The 20,269-nt window shown below is 46.8% G+C and overlaps 1 protein-coding gene and 2 pseudogenes across 1 annotated transcript in view; 2 read left to right on the forward strand and 1 right to left on the reverse strand.

Moving 5' to 3' along the window:
- NLRP3 (NLR family pyrin domain containing 3) overlaps positions 1–20,269 on the reverse strand; it is a 133,874-nt gene that overhangs the window by 92,284 nt on the left and 21,321 nt on the right. The gene's annotated exons all lie outside the window — the stretch shown is intronic.
- LOC112305243 (importin subunit alpha-1-like) lies at positions 3,794–7,262 on the forward strand (annotated as a pseudogene).
- LOC112304975 (PRELI domain-containing protein 1, mitochondrial pseudogene) lies at positions 17,612–18,704 on the forward strand (annotated as a pseudogene).

Consider the following 20,269-nt stretch of genomic DNA (forward strand, 5'->3'; position numbering starts at 1 on the left):
GGCACATTTCTGGGTTGCAGGTTCGGTCCCCCCCAGTCAGGGCGCATGCAGGAGGGGACCAATGAATGTTTCTCTCCCACATCAACATTTCTCTCCCTCTCTTTCTCCCTCCCTTCTCCTCTCTCTTAAAATACATACATACATATATACATACATACATACTAAGCCCATGCCTGCTTTATGAGGAAAAAAATCTTGCTAGAGTATAAACTAACTTAATCCAAGCACATAAAGAAAGAAGATATTCTAAAATGATGTTGGTGGGCACTGAATTTGTTTTCACATTTTTAAATTAACTTTTACCTCGCTTATATGTAGAATCTAAAGAATAAAGTAAACTAATGAACAAGGTAGAAACAGGCATGGACACCTGGAACAGACTGACTGCTGTTAGAAGGGAGGAGGAGGAGGGACTGGATGAAAAAAGGTGAAAGGAGTAGCCAAAGATCATACATGCATGACCCATGGACATGGACATGAACATGGGTGTGGGGATTTACTGGAGGGGGCTGGGTAGAGAGGGACAAAGAGGAGGAGAAGTGGGGACAACTGTAATAGCATAAATAATAAAATATAATTAAAAAGAATGTCTGCACGTAATTTTAACAACCAAGCTGTATTCCAGCCGGGTGCATTTCCCGCCCTCTGTGTGTGAGGTGCCTTGTGTGCCTGGCTGCGCTGTACTCCCAGCCCCTCACAGACAGGCAGGTGGCAGGGCACCTGCAGGAGCGGCCATGCATCTGCAGGAGTCACCCCCCGCCCCCCCCCCCTCCCCGCCGGCCGCGGCGCTCCTTCCAGGAAGCTCCTCTGGAAGAAAGATCCACCTCCACACTGGCAGTATGAGGAGACCAGGAACCCGTTCCCAAGCGGGACAACCACAACTGGTAAAAATTATCAAAATAACCACCATTTAAAGTTTCTGGAAATTGCCATAAAGCAAGGGTGTCAAACTCATTTTCACTGGGGGCCACATCAGCCTCACAGTAGCCTTCAAAGGGCCAAATGTAATTTTAAGACTATATGAATGTAACTACTCCTTAACCAGGGACAAGGAGTTCAGAGCTGCCGTTGGGTACAAACAAGGTGCCGGGCCTGATAAAATGAGGTGTAGGGCTGGATTTGGCTGGAGGGTCTTGGGTTTACCACCTGTGCCCTAAAGGTAGGCAGCAAATGAAGCCACAGTTACTGAAAGGCGTCTACTAACTCTCCACAGAAATGGTGAGAACCTGAGGCCCCTGAGCCAGGACCATCTGCTTCCTCTGCTCCCACCGGCTCCCACCCTGGGGGGCGGCCACACCCTAGGCGAGTGAGGTCAGGGAACACAAGGCCCTCCATCTCCTCTCTTAACCAAGGGGAACAGTACCTTCCCTGAGAGGACAGGGAGCTAATATTCCTCACCCCTGCAACCCCAAGAGGCAAAGGGTCAACCCCTGGCAAGCGGTAAGCTTGGGAGCCCGATCCCCCGCCTTCGCCGCAGCCCCCGCTGGGCCTCCTCGCGGACCTTCCCTCCCACTCGGACTGCGTGCGGGTCCTAGAGTCCTCGAGGCGCTTGCCGCTGCGCGGGTCTGGCTGGCTCCTTATAGCATCACCTGTGTTACGGTGTCCTGTGGAAAGCATTTCTTTCCACCTTTTGTTTTCAAAGTTGTTTATTTATCTTTAGGAAGAGGGAAAGGAGGGAGAAACAGAGGGAAGAAGCACAGATTCCAGAAAGAAACATCCATCGGTTTCCTCTCCAGCGGCATTGGTGGTGCAGGGCCAGGGGCAACCCAGGCACGTGCCCTGACCCGGAATCCAAGGGCAACCAACCAGCTGACCTAACCAACTGAGCCACACGGGTCAGGGCTCCTTTCCACGTTAACAAGGGTCAGAATTGTTCTTTAACAGCTGTCGTTCAGTCTCCTAATGGTGTAATATACCCAGTTCACCTGGGTTCCAAGTGAGATTACTGGGATTAAATAAATTTTTAAAAGCCTTCAAACTTTGTGCTGGGTCAGATGTTCACATCACTTTTTTTTTTTTTTTTTTGACATAGAACTAAGTTTATTGCACTGGACCTTGAGTTTTCTGCAAATGGAGGTTTACTCAAGGTAAACGTTTAAAATACACCACACTTTTGCAATCATGCTTCTCATTTCTTCTGCTTTTATAAATGCACTGGGATTCTCAAACCAAAAGAAAAATGAAAGAAAAAAATGGAAGTGGCCTGGCGCTGCTGTCACAACTTTCCTGCCCAAACTCTGGGCACTTCCCCTTTCCCGGACCGCTGTAGCCACGTCTGGAGGTGGGGTCTCAGCATCACCACGGAACTTTCTCCTCCCCTAGACCTCTAAGCAAACCAGGCTGCCTTGCCTGCCTCCCTCCCTCCCTGGTGGCAGACTACCAGGCTCTCCTGTGCTTCACTAGGGGCGAGGAATCCTCCTTCGGCTGCTTCCCTCTGCTGGTCGTGGTGGTAGCGGCAATCAGCCCTGAACCCTGACCCGCAGATGACGAGAGGAGGAAAGCGCAAAGCAGAGGGCAGCGCAAACAGCCCCGCACAACTGACAGTGTCCCGAGACCTGGGCATTCCCGGAGTCTGGCGGAGGACGGGACACTGGGGAAAGACAATGTCTTTCTGGATAAACATTAATATACTTCTTTGGAGGCGTGGTGGAGAAATGGGTGAAGAAAAGAAGTGGGAGTCTTGTATACAGTTATTATTTTGAATTTGGGTAGAAAAAAATCATTTGGTTGCAAGAGCAGTCAGTCCTGAAACCTGACTTCTCCAAGTCTGGGGCCCACTTCCCTTTGCTGGGGGACTTGGTGTTTTCAGAAGGGAAGGGACTCAGCTCCTGGCACCACTGCTGCTCAGCCTGGCAGTACTGCTCCCTGCTGGGGCTGCTATGCCAGCTCTATTTTGTTAGGAAGGTGTGTCCAAGACTCCAGGGATCGTGGACACTTGTGGCCCCTGTCTGCTGTGTCTGGTTCTGTCTCTGGAGGTCAGGGACCCTGGAACACTATGCCCTGGCTGAAGCACACTGCCAGCAGAATTTTTTAATAGAATTTATTGGGATGACATGGGTTAGTAAGATTATATAAGCAGTATTTTAATCTGGCCCTGTGCTCTGTCTCTTACACCTGAACAGAAAAGCAGCCAAACCCTGGGTGAAGCAGAGAAGGAGGTGTCCCCTGTCTTCAGCACCTGGAGCCCCACCTCGTGGACCACTGATCTCTGATGGTGCCCCTCCCTTCACCCTCACCAACACCCACTCTCAAGGCAGATGCCTGGACACCTGCATGCCAGGGAGCCACCTGCCACTGTCTACAGTCAATAAATGTGAGAGGTCACCTGAGACTCTGAAGGTCCATTTGCTCGGGCCTAAAATACTCTCAAGTCCACATCAGCTGCTCCCAGAAGATCTGGTCTCAGAAATAAGAACCCAGGACTCTGCCCTGGCTGGTGTGGCTCAGTCGACTGAGCCCGGGACTGTGAACCAAAGGATCATGGGTTCAATTCCCAGTCAGGGCACATGCCTGGGTTGCCGGCCAGGTCTCCAGTAGGGGGCACGTGAGGGGCAACCACACACTGATGTTTCTCTCCCTCTCCTTCTCCTTCCCTTCCCATCTCTCTAAAAATAAATAAAATCTTAAGAAAAAAAACCCAGAACTTTTGTGTAGGGATCACGTTGATACGTATTTACTGTATCAGAAATTTAGACACGGTCTTTGTGCTGATCAGTGTTGGGTGTTTTCAGAGCAACCGAACTGCAGCCTGTCCGCCTCCCACCATCTCATGTGAAAAGACTAAGCCGGCTGTGCAGCTATCTCCCTTTGTCTCATAACCATGTCCACCAATGAGAATGCTAACTCACCAGCTGCCTGCCTTAACAGATTTAGGAACAAGTGGAAAGACAGTACAGAAATGAGGCTCGCCAAATAGAAGTTAATGTGGAGCAGAGAAAAGCTAAGAAGGATGAACAGATGCTGAAAAGGAGAAATGGAAGCTCCTTTCCTGATGATGCTACTTCTCCGCTACAGGAAAACCGCAACAACCAGGGCACTATAAATTGGTTTTTGAGGACATTGTCAAAGGCATAAATAGCGGAGAACCAAGATGGCGGCGAACCACACTGCGCCTCCTCGCACAACCAGAACTGACAGAAAATCCAACGGCAAGGGGGTCCAACACCAAGGAAATACAAAATAAACATTCATCCAGACCGGTAAGAGGGGCGGAGACGGGCACCGGGGTGGAGAGGACTCACGTGGCCGTGGCAGGACTGAGACTGGCGGAGTGTGGGACAAACGGGGCAGGCAGTCCGAGCACTAGCAGACCCTGCAACCCTACATTTGTGCAGATAAACCGAGAGGGCCGGACTCAGAGTGGCGGAGAGCGGGGCAGGCAGAGCAGTGGGTAGCACCCTGGGGCCCCACTCTCGCACACAGATAAACCGGGCGAACTGCGGGGAGTGAAGCAGACTGCGCAACCCAGGGCTCCAGCTCCGGGAAATAAAGCCTCAAACCTCTGATTGAAAACGCCCGTGGGGGTTGGGGCAGCAGCAGGAGAGACTCCCAGCCTCAAGGGAGAGGTCGTTGGAGAGACCCACAGGGGCCTATAGTGTGCACAAGCCCACCCACTGGGGAACCAGCACCAGAGGGGCCCAGTTAGATTGTGGGTATCGGGAGTGAAAGACTGAAATCCGGAGGAGAGTGAGGCGGGCGCCATTGCTCCCTCTTGGCCCCTCCCCCACGTACAGCGTCACAGTGCAGCGACCAGCATTACCCTGCCCCGGTGAACACCTAAGGCTCCGCCCCTTAAAGTAACAGAAGCGCCAAGACCAAAAAAAAAAAAAAAAAAATGGCCCAAATGACAACACTTCAAAGCTCCAGAAAAAATACAACTAAGCGAGGAAGAGATAGCCAACCTATCGGATGCACAGTTCAAAGCACTGGTTATCAATATGCTCACAGAATTGGTTGAATCTGTTCGAAAAGTAGATGAAAAAATGAAGCCTATGCAAATAGAAACAAAGGAAAATGTACAGGGAACCAATAGTGATGCGAAGGAAACTGGGACTCAAATCAACAACGGTGTGGACCAGAAGGAAGAAAGAAACATCCAACCAGAAAAGAATGAAGAAACAAGAACTCGGAAAAATGAGGAGAGGCATAGGAACCTCCAGGACATCTCGAAACGTTCCAACATCCGAATTATAGGGGTGCCAGAAGAAGAGGAAGAACAAAAAATTGAAAACTTATTTGAACAAATAATGAAGGAGAACTTCCCTAATCTGGCAAAGGAAATAGACTTCCGGGAAGTCCAGGAAGCTCAGAGAGTCCCAAAGAAGCTGGACCCAAGGAGGAACACGCCAAGGCACATCATAATTACATTACCCAAGATTAAACGCAAGGACCTACATCCAAGATTACTGTATCCAGCAAAGCTATCATTTAGAATGGAAGGGCAGATAAAGTGCTTCTCAGATAAGGTCAAGTTAAAGAAGTTCATCATCACCAAGCCATTATTATATGAAATGTTAAAGGGACTTACCTAAGAAAAAGAAGATCAAAAATAGGAACAGTAAAAATGACAGCAAACTCACAGTTATTAACGACCACACCTAAAACAAAAACAAGAGCAAACTAGGCAAACAACTAGAACAGGAACAGAACCATAGAGATGGAGATCACATGGAGGGTTGTCAATAGGGGAGTGGGAGAGGGAGAGGGGGGGAAAGGTACAGAGAATAAGTAGCATAGATGATAGGTGGAAAATAGACAGGGGGAGGGTAGGAATAGTGTAGGAAATGTAGAAGCCAAAGAACTTATAAGTATGACCCATGGACATGAACTATAGTGGGGGAATGTGGGAGGGAGGGGGTGGGCAGGATGGAGTGGAGTGGGGGGGGGGAATGGGACAACTGTAATAGCATAATCAATAAATATATTTTTAAAAATATATACAAAAAAAAGGCATAAATAGCAACAATTTGGAAAGCCAGCTCCAAGCTACTCAGGCTGCAAGGAAACTGCTTTCTAGGGGAAAACAGCCAGGCATAGACAACATAATCCGGACTGGTTTGACTCCAAAATTTGTGTCCTTGGGCAGAACCAATTGTAGCCCCATGCAGTTTGAATCTGCCTGGACCCTCACTGACATTGCTTCCGGGACATCAGAACAGACCAATGTAGTAGGTGGAGGTGCTATCCCAGGATTCATTTCTCTGTTAGCATCTCCCCATGCTCACATCAGTGAACAAGCTGTATGGGCTCTGGGAAACACCACAGGTGATGGTTCAGTTTTCTGAGACTTGGTTATCAAATACAGTGCAGTTGATCCACTGTTGGCTCTTCTTGCAGTTCCTGATATGTCATCTTTAGCATGTGGTTACTTATGTAATCTTACCTGGACACTGTCAAACCTTTGTTGCAACAAGAATCCTGCCCCCCATTAGATGCTGTGGAGCAGATTCTTCCTACTTTAGTTTGTCTCTTGCATCATGATGACCCAGAATTACTAGCAGATAGCTGCTGGGCCATCTCCTACCTTACTTATGGTCCAAATAAATGGATTGAAATGGTTGTTGAAACAGGAGTTGTGCCCCAGCTTGTGAAGCTCTTGGGAGCTACTGAATTGCCAGTTGTGACTCCTGCGCTAAGAGTCATAGGAAATATTGTCACTGGGACAGATGAACAGACTCATGTTTTAACAGATGCAGGAGCACTTGCCTGCCATGTTTCCCAGCCTGTTATTCAGGAGGGAGCTACATGGACAATGTGAAACATCACAGCTGGCTGCCAGGACCAGGTACTGCAAGTTGTGAATCATGGATTAATCCCATTCCTCGTTGTTGTTCTCCCTAAGGCAGACTTTAAGACACAAGAGGAAGCTGTATGGGCTGTGACCAACTGTACAAGTGGTGGAACAGTCGAACAGACTGTATACCTTGTTCACTGTGGCATAATAGAACCATTGGTGAACCTCTTACCTGTGAAAGATACCGAAATTATTCTGGTTATTCTGGATGCCACTTCAAATATCTTCCAGGCTGCTGAGAAACTAGGTGAAACTGAGAAACTTAGTATAATGATCGAAGAATGTGGAGGTTTGGATAAAATTAAAGCTCTACAAAATGATGAAAGTGAATCTGTATACAAAACTTCATTAAACTTGACTGAGAAGTATTTCTCTGTAGAGGAAGATCAAAATGTTATGCCAGAAACTACCTCTGATTGGCTACATGTTCCAAGTTCAGGATGGTACTCCTAGGATCTTTAACTTTTAGATTGTACAACTGAGGCATAAAATGTTGTTTATTGTGTACTATGTTTGGTATAAGTTTGTCTTACTGTTTCTCTACTAAGAACCCTTTTTAAATGTGGTTTGTTACTGTAGCACTTTTCACAATGAAACTATACTTGAACAGTTCCAAATTGTACATACTATATGAAACTTCTCCTTTCAATGAGTTTCTTATTTCTATGTGGAATTTCCTATCTTATAGTGTCTTGTAAATAAAGATTAAGTTTCACCAAAAAATTTTTTAATTGAGGAAAAAACATTAAATGATTATTGACTTATTTAAAATAATAATAAACAGATGAACCTAAGTAACATATTTTTCATAAAAAATTACTGCTCCCCAAAATAAACAAGCAAACAAGTCCCATGAAGGGAATAACACTTTTTCATACTCTGCACATCTCATTAATGTCCGCATCAGTGCAGAGCAGCTGGACCCTCCCCAGACATGTGCAGCCAGTCTGGTGTGATATCATGTGTCCTGTACCTGTTGAGAGTCCCAACCACCCTTTGTGAGAAGGAAAAAATCATTTGACCCCGAAGATTCCCTGGAAGGTGGCAGTTTTCATGAGCATTCCCTGCCCATTCTGAGAGCTGCTGTTGCTCATCTGGAGGCCTAGCTTCCAAAGCTCCCCACACTGCCTTCACCCCATACTGTGTGTTATTTTACCTCTTACCTATTGAAAAGTTCCACACACCTGAAACCATTGTAGGTCAACTGTAACTGATAAATAAACTAAGGAGAAAAAATCTGTTAGAACTTCCTAGAAAAAAATGTAGAAACTATATTAGGGACATCAGGACTGAAAAGAGAAGTTGTATGACTCACTTAACAAGGCAGGCAGTTTTCTGCTCAAAGAAACTGAACTAGAATTACAAAAACTAGGTTCAGATGTTTTTGCGGGTGGGAGAAAACACAGTGGTTACCAGAACAGTCCCATTGCCCAGCATTGCAGGTGGGAGCTATGCGATATTACACTGCATTTGTTCATATGAAAACTCTATGTGCTGCACTCCAAAGTGAAAACTGGTCCTGCTGTCTTTAATTTAATGGAAGTTAGTGGTTTAGATCACACAGTTTGGGCCAACCAGGCAGTTGAGGACTGTCTGCATCCCATCATTAGGGAGCCAGCAAAGGTTACAGCAGATGGAGTGTTTCAGTCCTGGGACCCACAGAACAGAGGGCTCCGCACAGCCAGATGTCTGCCTGTCTCCCTCTGCCTCTTCCAACTCGCCTTGACCTGGGGTTCCCAGGGTCATGAGGTGGTCTGTCAAGACTGAGATGAGCTGTGGTTCTGGCCTGTTACAGGCTGAATATCTGTGACCCCCCAACTCCATGTGTTGCAGCCCTGCCCCCACTGGGATGGTCTGAGAAAGGGCCTTTGGGTGATGGTCAGAGACACATGAGACCCTGAAGGGAAGGCCCTCATGGGGGTTAGTGCCCCCATACAAAGAGCAGTAGTGACATGTCTCTCTCCACAGAGACAATGAAGAGGCCATGTAAGCATTCCATGAGAGGAGAGCCACCTACCAGTCAAGAGAAGAGACAACGGAATGAAACCTACCACATCAACACCCTGCGCACAGACTTGGAGCCTACAGAACTGAGAGGCGTGATCTCTGTTGTGGGAGGCGCCAGTCTGAGAGACTCAGTGAGACAAAGCTCTGCCTGCTTAGCCTATGTTTCCAGGCTCCAGGGTAGGAGCATGGCCCCAAAATCCCCTCCCTCCAGTACTCCCAATTTTATCTCTATCTTGGTGGCCTGTGTCTGATAAATTGACCCTCAGACACCCACATCTGGAATAGCCCAGAGGAAGTGAGGAGAAGGGGGAAGAAGCTGGGAAGATGGAAGCTGGAAGATGACCCAGCAGGTCAAACTGTCTCACTATCCATGTTGGGGTTTTTTGTTAATTGATTGAGAGAGAGAGAGAGAGAGAGAGAGAGAGAGAGAGAGAAACATCGGTTTGTTGTTCCACTTATTGATGCAGTCATTGGTTGATTCTTGTATGTGCCCTGACAGGGGATCCATCCTACAACCTTGGTGCATTGGGATGACGCTGTAACCAGCTGAGCCCCTGGGCCATGGAGCTCCAAGTTTCTCTATGTTCCTTTATTCCTAACCATTAAAGCAGAATTGCAATCCACCTTACACACAGCTGCCTCTTTGCCCGCCTCTCCCGGGGTTCAGCACCAAGCTTTGAAAAGAGTAAATACACAATGTCTGTTGGATTATAAACATTAATTGAAAAGCATCTTATTCCTTTTTCTCAGTAATTTCACAGTAATCATTATATAAAAACCATGTGCCTAGAAAACGCAGAACACTTTACTGATATCACCCTACTGAACCCACTGAATTATTTTACTCCTGCTGCTAACACCAAATATATGGGCTTGTTCTTCACCCAACAACCAATTTTCTGATTCTCTGGACAATAATTGAGTGTCCTACAGCTCAATTCTGACACTATCAACCTGAAGTTATTGTTAAATCTCATGGGTTCGGGGCTCATCCCACAAGACTGCCCCCACTCAGAAGCCAATCACAAGCTCAGGTTGTTGCCAGTTCTACTAACAACAAATTCAAGGGTTTCCATGCCCACTCCCCAATTCAGGTTTCATAATTTTCCAGAATAACTCACAGAACTTAGGAAAGCACTTTACTGGTTTATTATAAACCTAGTGGTTTATTATAAATTGAGTGCATGACTAATGTCAAGCCATAACATTCAAGCTAGTCATGGCATTGAACCTATGCACTCAATATATGTAACAATATTTAAGAAAAGAGCTTGTTGGTATCTTTCAGATCAGCCGCGACCTCTGCTGAGTACAGGATACAAGTCAGTAACAGCCAAATGGGAGAGACACGTAGTGTAACAGGGTGCAGAGCATGGGCCCCCTGAAACCCCAACAAACTTTAATTGGGGGAGGGGAAAGGGGATAATACGGGCATTTTAGATACTTTGCATTACAATGGCAAGTTGATAGCAGTGTCTTTCCTGAAGGGAAGTGGCTGCCACCCATGCAAAAGGAATACGTGACTCTGAGAGCGTCTAGTGGCTTGTGACACAGCCAGGAGATGTGAATGCCCACCTCAGGTGTCCATGTGTCATGGGGAAGTCTTACCCTGACTAAAGATGGAAGCCAGAAGGAAGTAAAAGATACAAGGGAATTGGCAAACATAGCATATCATAGGAGGGGTGGGATATGAGGTCACATAGGAAGTTCCTGGCCAAGCATTTTGAATGAGGGTGGGTTGAGAGAGAAGCAGGTAGCCATGAGGAAGGAGCCATGAAGTAGGGGGATTCTACCATGCAGCCTGGAATAGTGAAGAAGCAGGCATGCAGTCTGTTACCCATGTGACAGGAAAGGGTATATGGAGAAAGCTGATGGAGCCATGCAGGGACCTGGCTAACCAAGCACAGATTCATGAGAGGTGCTTGGAGCTGAAATGAACTGTGACCAGGAATGCAGACTTCTGCTTTTCTGAAGGACATTACAGAGAAGACACTCTCTTGGGACGTGTGATTTCCCAGACTCCACCATGATCCAGTGTAACACAGCACATATTTTCCTGAACCACTACATAGAGACTGAGGACAATGTACCCCAGATCCTGAAGGAGAGAGCTGCAGCAAGAGGATGGCAACTCTGAAACCCACAAGAGCACCTTCCAGAGGGGATGGAGGACTCTTTGTGCAGCTGGCTTAAGACCACATAAGGATGCGGGGGACTTTGGGGTATGGTTGTGGCTTATAGCCTGGTGGGGAGCCAGGGAAGTGCTGGGTCTTGTGGGAGAACAGGGCTCTGAGCAGGAGTGCTCTCAGCACCCCAACCTGAGGTTGGAATCCTGTAAATAAAAACCTGTTTCCTTCAACAGAAATTGTTGCGTCGTGTATCAAGATGCCATGTGGACAAGCCCCAGCTTGCTCGGTTACAATAGCAAAAGCTATTGGGCTGGCATTGTGGGGAGAGGGGTCACAGAGCTTCCATGCTCTCCCTAGTCATCCCACCCTCCTAGAGCTGCCACGTGCTCACTAATCTGGAAGCTTCCTGAACTCTGTCATTTAGGGGTTTCATGGAGATTCCATTATGTCAGTGTAATTGATTAAATCACTGACCTCCGGTGACTGAACTCAACCTCCAGCCTCTCGACCCTCTCCAAAGACTGGGGGTGGAGCTGAAAGTTCCAACCCTCTGATCAAATGGTTGGTTCTCCTGGCAACCAGCCCCTAGCCTGAAGCTACCCAAGGGCCACACCTTGAGTCACCTCATTAACATATTTAGCATAAATTCAGATAAGGTTGATAGGGGCTTATTGTGAAGAACAAAATATGCTTCCCTCACCTATATCACTCAGTAAATTCCCAGGGTTTTAGAAGTTCTGTGGCAGGAACTGGCAACAAAGACTAAATATATGTTTCTTATTATCACTAACCCTAACAGCCATCCTATCTAGTGTACACTATTGACAACATCAACGTCCCCAATCTACGGATAAGGGAACTGAAATTTACATAATAATCACAGCTTGCAGTGTAGTGCTACTACAGGTAAGCAGTGACTGTGTATATGGTAGACCATATTGTAAATTGTACTACAGTGCCTATATAGCTGCACATATGCTACACATAATGTCCTACTCCGTAATTGTCAGTACAGCATTGTACAGCACATCCATTAAATGTTGTATTCATACAATAACCCTATAAGGTGAAAACTATTATTTAACAGGTGAGAAACTGCACTGCAGTGCATGTAAATATGTGCAAAGGAATAGACCTGCCAGGAAGTCACAGCTAAACTGCAGATCTGTACCCCCAAATCCTTTCTCTCATCAATCCTCCTAAAACACCCTTCTCCATGAAGCCAACATCTCCATGGGTCTGCATGAGCCCCAGGCCTGAGTGCGGATTTGTCTCAGGGCTCTTAGTCATGACCCTTCCCAACACATCAAAGGATCTTCTTTAATTCACAATATTCTCTCCCTACTTTGACTTAAAATGTTTATTCCGCTAATCACTTTTGGAAATGTCAGCTTCACATTTCCTATATTCTTGTACTTGACAAAAGATGCCATAAATAAAGTTAGAAAGACAAATGATAAAGGATAAATTTGTAAAAAGATTCTCATTTTATAAATTATTGATATCCAAAATGTGTAAAAGATTCTTAAGAATAAACAAGCAGATAAGGTATCATCTTAGCCATCTGTTGCCACACATCTAACAAATGGGCATCTGTGGGTCAGAGACATGGCAGGGGGCTAGATGGGTGGTTCTGGCTCCCACTTTCCAGGAGCTGCAGAAAATCCACAGCATCCACTTATGAGGTAGTGCTGGGCAGCTGGGAGAAGACTCGGTTCCTGGTTATGATACAGATACTGCCTTCCCAGAGCTGATGATATGACACAAGGGGAGAGACAACAGAGCAAGGAAGTGACAAGATGAAAGCCACAGCCCTTTATAACCCAATCCTGGAGGGGACCTAATCACCCTTATGCCATTCATTGTTGGTCACACACAGGCATGAGCAGCAGGGCCATCCGGGATGCTGACTGCCATTGACATAAAAATGGTCATGTAGAAAGATAATTGTCTCCCCAGTGATTAAGAAAAGAAAATTATAGCAATAAGAAACATTTTTCATCTCTCATATTAGCAGAAACTTTAAGTTGGATAGTATCTGTCACTGACCACAAGGTGGGCAAATGGGTGTACTTTGCCATGTCCTGAAAGTGTGCATTAAAGCACGATTTGCAGTCACCTCTGATACAGTATCACCACGGCTAGGTATCTGTTCTGAAGAAATATTGACTCACATTCACAAGATTTGTGTTCAGTTGTCCTCAAGGAAGAGGTGTTTGTTGTACAAAGAAAATAAAAACAAACAGGAGGCCTACAAATGGGGAATGATTTCATAGTACAGAGCACAAAAATTGTGTTGCTAAGTGAAGAAAACTCCGTACCAAATAAATGTACCTTGCGATCCATTTTAAGCAAAATAAGCTTTTTAAAAAAGCAAACCTCTTTTGTTCAGGTAATACACACACACAGAGATGACTGAAGTACAGGAATCCATACCCCTTGTTCACATGTCAGCCCCCAGGGCTATGCACAGAGCCCTCCTGGCTAAAATGTGTCACCAATGGATATTGCCACCAGCTCAACACCAACAGGAACCCCTAATTTCGGGTGCAATAAAGAAGGAAATTTTATTCAGGGCAAACAGCTCAATTGTGATTCAGCACAGCTACGGAACAGCTGAATAGTGTTCCAGCTCAATTATGAAGCAGCCCAGCTCTGAGACCTGCAGCCAGGCCCCTCTCTAGCCCGGCAGCTGTGCACTGAAAAGTCTGCTCCACTCAGCTTCTTTAAGTAACCGGAAACTGGCTCTCTCAGAAGGGAGCTCTTATAGAAAGAAGTCCCTGTCCCTGGTCCCGGACTGGTCCATCCTCGTGCAAATCACGACTCCAAATCATCAAAGTTTGATTGGTCCAAAAAGCACTGTCCTGATTGGTCAGAATAGAGCCACTCTGATTGGTTGGTGAAGATGCCAATGGGAGATATACCTGCCCACTCTGATTGCAGGGAAGGTCTCATTTCATTTGTTGAAGTGCTATTCCAGGCTGGCAGAAACACTGGGAGGCTCCTACCCGCAGTGTGGTTTGGGTGAGAGGCTGTTATGTAGAAAAGGCTGTTAGGCCCTGTTTTCATAACCAAGACCAGTTAGCTACCAGGAGTCCTTGTTAGTAATATCTTCTTTTCATACAAAAGTATGTCCCCAAATATCTGAAACAGATAAAGATAGATCTAGAAAGATACATCCTCAATTATAGTATGAGACAATATTCACATTTGCGCCAATACTATATATACAATACTATTTGATGTACTAAAGTTTTGTAATTTATTTTCTTTCAACAACGTTGTCACAACCAACTTAAAAGAAAAGCCATGAGACTGGCTAAAGTCACGACAGGAAGGCCGCCCCTCTGGCCTCCTTCGGAACTCCTCTCCAGAACTTTTCAATCCCTAACTCAGTACACAGAGGGAAGACACAAGAGGAAGAAGGGGGTGGGCAGAGGAGGAGAATGAGGAACCGGAGGAAACGCGAGGAGGGGGAGGAGAAAAACAACAGAAAGGAGAAAAGGCCCTTCGTGATCCGTCACTGTTGCAAATGGACAAGGGAGGAAGGTTAGGGGTCACTTCCTTTCACCTGGGTGTCCAAAGAGCCAACGTGTCTCCACAAGAGGGCGCACGAAGGATGTCTTGGTCTTGCTCAGCCGTTGTCATCCTTGTACCTGTCTGTTAAGTAGAAAAGAGACAAGAAAAGTAAAATTTCGTCCAGCGCAAGAGCGGGTGTGCACTGGCCCGGAGCGTGTGCGCAAGGCTGCGGGCGGCCGGCGCGGACGTGTGGAGTTGGGCCAGTCCTGGCCCCGCGGGGACTCTCTGGTGCACGTGGGCTGGGTGCGCATCCCCTTCGAGTGGCTCCCAGGTCTCAGCAGCACAGGTGGAGGAGCCTGTCGTTTTATAGCTGAGGGCTGGACTCACAGACGAATTGGAACCTGAATGCTGCAGGCATCCGGAGCATCTTACCACCCCCTGGTGGTTACTGCAAAGTGAAACTGGTGAGAATTTCGCTCAACTAGGGGGTGCAAGGGACGGATTTTTGACTCCTCCGGGCGGAAATGCGCGACCTAGCAGTTTGTTTTAAAAACGTCTAGGGGTTTTGGCTCTCACGGTCTTCATTTCATCTACTGTGCAGTCCCTCTGATTCTGTCGTGGATGCGTTGTACCCGCAGCACCTACGTGGCTGGAGCCGCTGTGATTTCGGTCTGGAGCCCCACTGCCCAGTTGATAGAGCCTTTGTCACGCCGTGTTCCCTTCCACCTTCTGCGACCTCTGGGTGCACAGTCCCTGGCAGGCTCCAGGCCTGACCCACTGGACGCCTCAGGAATACCTGAGACCAGGACTGCACAGCGGTCAGTCTCTGGCCCCAGGCCAGTGAGGCTGGGAGAGGACCGTCCCCCCAGGATCTGGCCAGAGAGGCTGCCCGCGTAGTACTCTACCTGGAAAAATATTTTTAAGCCTTTGAGTCAGCAAGCCAATTCATTTTATAAGAGTACACGACTTCAAACAAACAGTAAGAGCGGACATTGTGCAGAGAGCTCATAACTGAAAATGCCCCACTCACCACCAGGTGCGAGGCGCACCTTTGCCTTCGCACTGTTGGGTAGCCCCCGAATACCTGAAGTCCACAACTGGAGCTTGGGCAGAGAGTGAGGCTTCGGGCTTTATAGTCACTCCTTGCAAGGGAACTTTCCTTTAGGTCCATGTTAAAACACAGTCGGTGGTGGAAGTGTATGAAATGGGTGGAGAAGGTTAAAATATACAAACTTCCACTTATGAGATAAGTAAGCCCTGGGACCTAACGTACCAGGTGGTGACTGCAGCTGACACTGCTGTGTGGTACATCTGAAAGTTGCTAAGAGAGTGGTCCTTAAAAGCTCTTATCACAAGAAGAAGTTAGCCCTGGCTGGTGTGGCTCAGTGGATTGAGTGCCAGCCTGCGAAGCCAAGGGTCACTGCAATCCCAGGCAGGACACCTGCCTGGGTTGCGGGCCAGGTCGCCAGTACAGGGTGTGTGAGAAGCAACCGCACATTCATGTTTCTCTCCCTCTCTTTCTCTCTCTCTTCCCCTCTCTCTAAAAATAAATAAATAAAATCTTGAAAAAAAAGAAAAAAGTTAACTATGTGTGAAGGTGGATGTTAACTAAACTTATTTTGCAACACAAACAGGTGGCCCTCTGGATCCCAGGGTTCTGCATCCCAGGATTCAACCAACCAGTGGCAAACACATTTTTTTAAGTTACATTGTTGCTGACATGTACTATGTAGTTAGGCCTACAATGGTTACATCTGAGACTTTTTTCTTGTCATTATTCCCTAAACAACACAGTATAACAATGATTCACATAACATTCCCATTGTATTATGTGTTACAGTACTCTATAGAGACAATTGGATGTAGGTTCCATAAGGGACTGGCACATCCACAGATTTTGGTGTCCCTGGGGGTCCTGGACACAATCACTGGTAGATACTAAAGGATGGGTGTATATATATCAAATGATTGTGTTGTTCACCTACAACTAAAGCAATGTTATATGTCGGTTATATCTCAATAGAAAAAAAATACAATGGCATCCACAGGTAATAACTGAAAAAGTTCAGTATGTACCAACATCACCTAGAGCAGTGGTCCTCCAACATCTGTGTTTAAGAGATGCAGCTGGGGAACTTATGAAAAAGGAAGGCTTGTTTGGCCCTGCCCTCCGAAATTCTAGGACCTAGGATCCTTGGCCTTAAAGAAACTTGGGTGTCCAGTGTAGCAGCCGGCTGCCCCAGCCTGCTGAGAAATACTATGGGAGGGAATGCTGAAGAGTGGATTCAGAAGACTCTTGCCTAGTTCTTCCCTTCGGGAAGGTTTGTGGAGGCTGCATTCTCATTACAAAAGAGAAACCCCACAACTGACTGCTATAATGAAATCATGGTCTAACATGGGTACCATCCTTCACATGTGTTACAATAAAAAAACAAAGAAAGAAATACAGTTACCATCACATCTAGTACTTATGTATTTAAATGTATGTAAATATGTATATATGCATAAAATGGGAAGAAATTTTGGGGAACGATACTTACTCCAGCACAGTGTGATGATGGCCCCTCTCTTACCATAACTTTGTCCTGTGATCCAAAACATACAAATGCAAGACCAAAAAAAAAATCTTACATTTCCCTCCCTCAAGATCATGCTTGTCTTGGTTCTGAATAAAACATGCACTGCCCTAACCCCTCTTTGAAACGTTTATTTGGACTTCCAGCCAAGATGGAGGCAGAGGTAGATACACTTTGCCTTCTCAAACAACCAAAAGAAGGACAACAACAAATTTAAAAACAAAAAAAACAACCAAATCTACCAGAAAATCGAAGTCCAACAACCAAGGAGTTAAAGAAAAAACATTCATCCAGACGGGTAGGAGGGATGGAGACAGGAAGCTGGAGCAGAGAGGGCTCATGGCAAAACAACAGCTGGAGGACTACGTGGGCAAGATGGCAGCTGGCAGTCCCACATTTGCATGTGAATAAACCAGGAGGAACAACCGGGGAGTGACACAGACCACAAGACCCAGGGTTCCAGCCCAGGAAAAGAAAGCTTCAAAACCTCTAGTTGTGGTGCCAAAAGTGGCGGGTGGCTGGACAACTCCTCATGGCGGAGGCTGCTGGTGGATCGCAGGGCAGTGGTGACTGAGCTGCGTGCCTGGCGGGCGTGCGCCGAGCCCCGGCCTGGTCTGTGCCTGTCTCCCGGGTTCTGCACCCCTGATGCTGCGTGGGTGTTGATCCCGCTCCAGCCAGAACGATGGTGAAGTATTTCCTGGGCCAGAGCATGCTCCGGAGTTCCTGGGACCAAGTGTTTGCTGTCTTCTGGCAGCGGTACCCGAATCCCTATAGCAAACATGTCTTGACGGAAGACATAGTGCACCGGGAGGTGACCCCTGACCAGAAGCTCCTGTCCTGGAGACTCCTGACCAAGACCAACAGGATGCCCCACTGGGCCAAGCAACTCTTTCCTGCCAGTGTTGCTCACTCGGTGTACATCCTGGAGGATTCCATTGTGGACGCACGGAACCAGTCCATTACCACCTTCACCTGGAACATCAACCACGCCCAGCTGATGGTGGTGGAGGAGCGATGTGTTTATTGTGTGGACTCTGATAACGGCGGCTGGACCGAAATCCGCTGGACGCTTGGGTCTCCTCCAGCTTATCTGGCGTCTCCAGAGCTGTCCAGGAATTTGGTCTTGCTCGGTTCAAAAGCAATGTGACCAAGATGATGAAGGGCTTTGAATACATTTTGGCCAAGCTGCAAGGTGAGGCCCCTTCCAAAACCCTGGTTGAGGCAGCCAAGGAAGCCAAGGAGAAGGCAAAGGAGACGGCACTGGCAGCTACAGAGAAGGCCAAGGACCTTGCCAGCAAGGCAGCCACAAAGAAGCAGCAGCAGAGCAGCAGTTTGTGTAGCCAGCCCGGGCCCTTGGCTGCAGCATGCGGGGCCACCCATTGCGCTCCTCCTCTGCCCTCCCCCCTGTGCTTTATTATTAAAAGTCAACTTCCAGCCTGATCTCCTGTCTGGGTGGTGGGTTGGGGGTGGTGTCTGTTTGGCATCTGCAGTGCACCAGACACATTACCCACGTTTGGGCCAGGCCTGCTGCCTACCGCATCAGCTAGCCATGGAGAGAGGGGCTGTGACTTGCCCAGGGCCACAGAGAGCGAGCAGGTGAGGGGTCGTAAGTGCTAGACTGTAAGCTCCATGAGGGCAGGAACCTTCATTTTGTTCTCTGCTGTGTCCCAAGTACCTGGAACAGTATGTAGTACATAACAGGCACTCAATAAATATTTGTTGAATAATCAGCAAAACAAAAACCAAAAAAACCGTCTAGTTGTAAAAATCTGTGGGGGTTGTGGCAGCGGGAGAGACTCCCAGCCTCACAGATGAGTTCATTGGAGAGACCCACAGCGTCGTGGAACATACACAAACCCACCCGCCCTGGAGTCAGCACCAGAAGGGCTCGATTTGCTTATGGATAGCCAGGGAAGTGACTGAAAGCCAGCTGAGAGCCAAGCAAGCAGCATTGTTCCCTCTCTGAATGCTTCCCCACATACAGCACCACAACACAGTGCCGTGAGTTGCTTGACCCACCTCTAAAGGCGCCTCTGCTCCTTACTATGTAACAGGTGCACCCAGACAAAGAAATATGGCCCAAATGAAAGAACAAATCAAAGCTCCAAAAATAGAACTAAGCAATGAAGAGATAGCCAACCTATCAGATGTAGAGTACAAAACACTGGTAATCAGGATGTTCACAGAAATGATTGGGTATGGTCACAAAATAGAAAAAAAAGTGAAGCTAGGCAAAGTGAAATAAAGAAAAATATACAGGGAACCAACAGTGAAGGGGAGGAAACCAGGACTCAAATCAACAATTTGGACCAGAAGGAAGAAATAAACATTCAACTGAAACAGAATAAAGAAGTAAGAATTAAAAAAAAAAAAAAAATGAGGAGAGGCTTAGGAACCTCTGGGACAACTTGAAACATTCCAACATCTGAATCATAGGGGTGCCAAAAGAAGAAGAGGAACAGCAAGAAATTGAAAACTTATTTGAAAAAACAATGGAGAACTTGCCCAATCTGTCAAAAGAAATAAACTTCCAGGAAGAGCAGGAAGCTCAGAGAGTCCCAAAGAAGTTGGACCCAAGGAAGCACACACCAAAGCACATTATACTTACATTACCCAAGATTAAAGATAAGGAGAGAATCTTAAAAGTAGCAAGAGAAAAGGAGACAATTACCTACAAAGGAGTGCCCATGAGACTATCAGCTGATTTCTCAAAAGAAACCTTCAGGCAAGAAGGGGCTGGAAAGAAGTATGTGAAGCCATGAAAGTCAAGGACCTACATCCAAGATTACTGTATCCAGCAAAGCTATCATTTAGAATGGGAGGGCAGATAAAGTGCTTCCCAGATAAGGTCAAGTAAAAGGACTTCATCATCACCAAGCCTTCATTATATGAAATGTTAAAGGAACTTATCTAAGAAAAAGAAGAAGATCAAAACTATGAATAGTAAAATAACAACAGACTCACAACTATCAATAACTGAACCTGAGAACAAAAACAAAAACAAAAATAAACTAAGAAAACAAGTAGCAGGAACAGAACCACAGAAATGGAAATCACATGGAGGATTATCAGTGGGGATGGGGAGGGAGGAGAATGGGGGAAATGGTATAGTGGATCAGAAGAGTAATTGGTAGGTACAGAATAGACAGGGGGAGGTTAATAGTATAGGAAATGGAGAAGCCAAAGAACTTATATGTACAACCAATGGACATGAACTAAGGAGGGGGGCAATGCCAGTGGGAGGG

The sequence above is a fragment of the Desmodus rotundus genome, chromosome 9 (assembly GCF_022682495.2).
Source record: "Desmodus rotundus isolate HL8 chromosome 9, HLdesRot8A.1, whole genome shotgun sequence".
Lineage (NCBI taxonomy): Eukaryota > Metazoa > Chordata > Mammalia > Chiroptera > Phyllostomidae > Desmodus > Desmodus rotundus.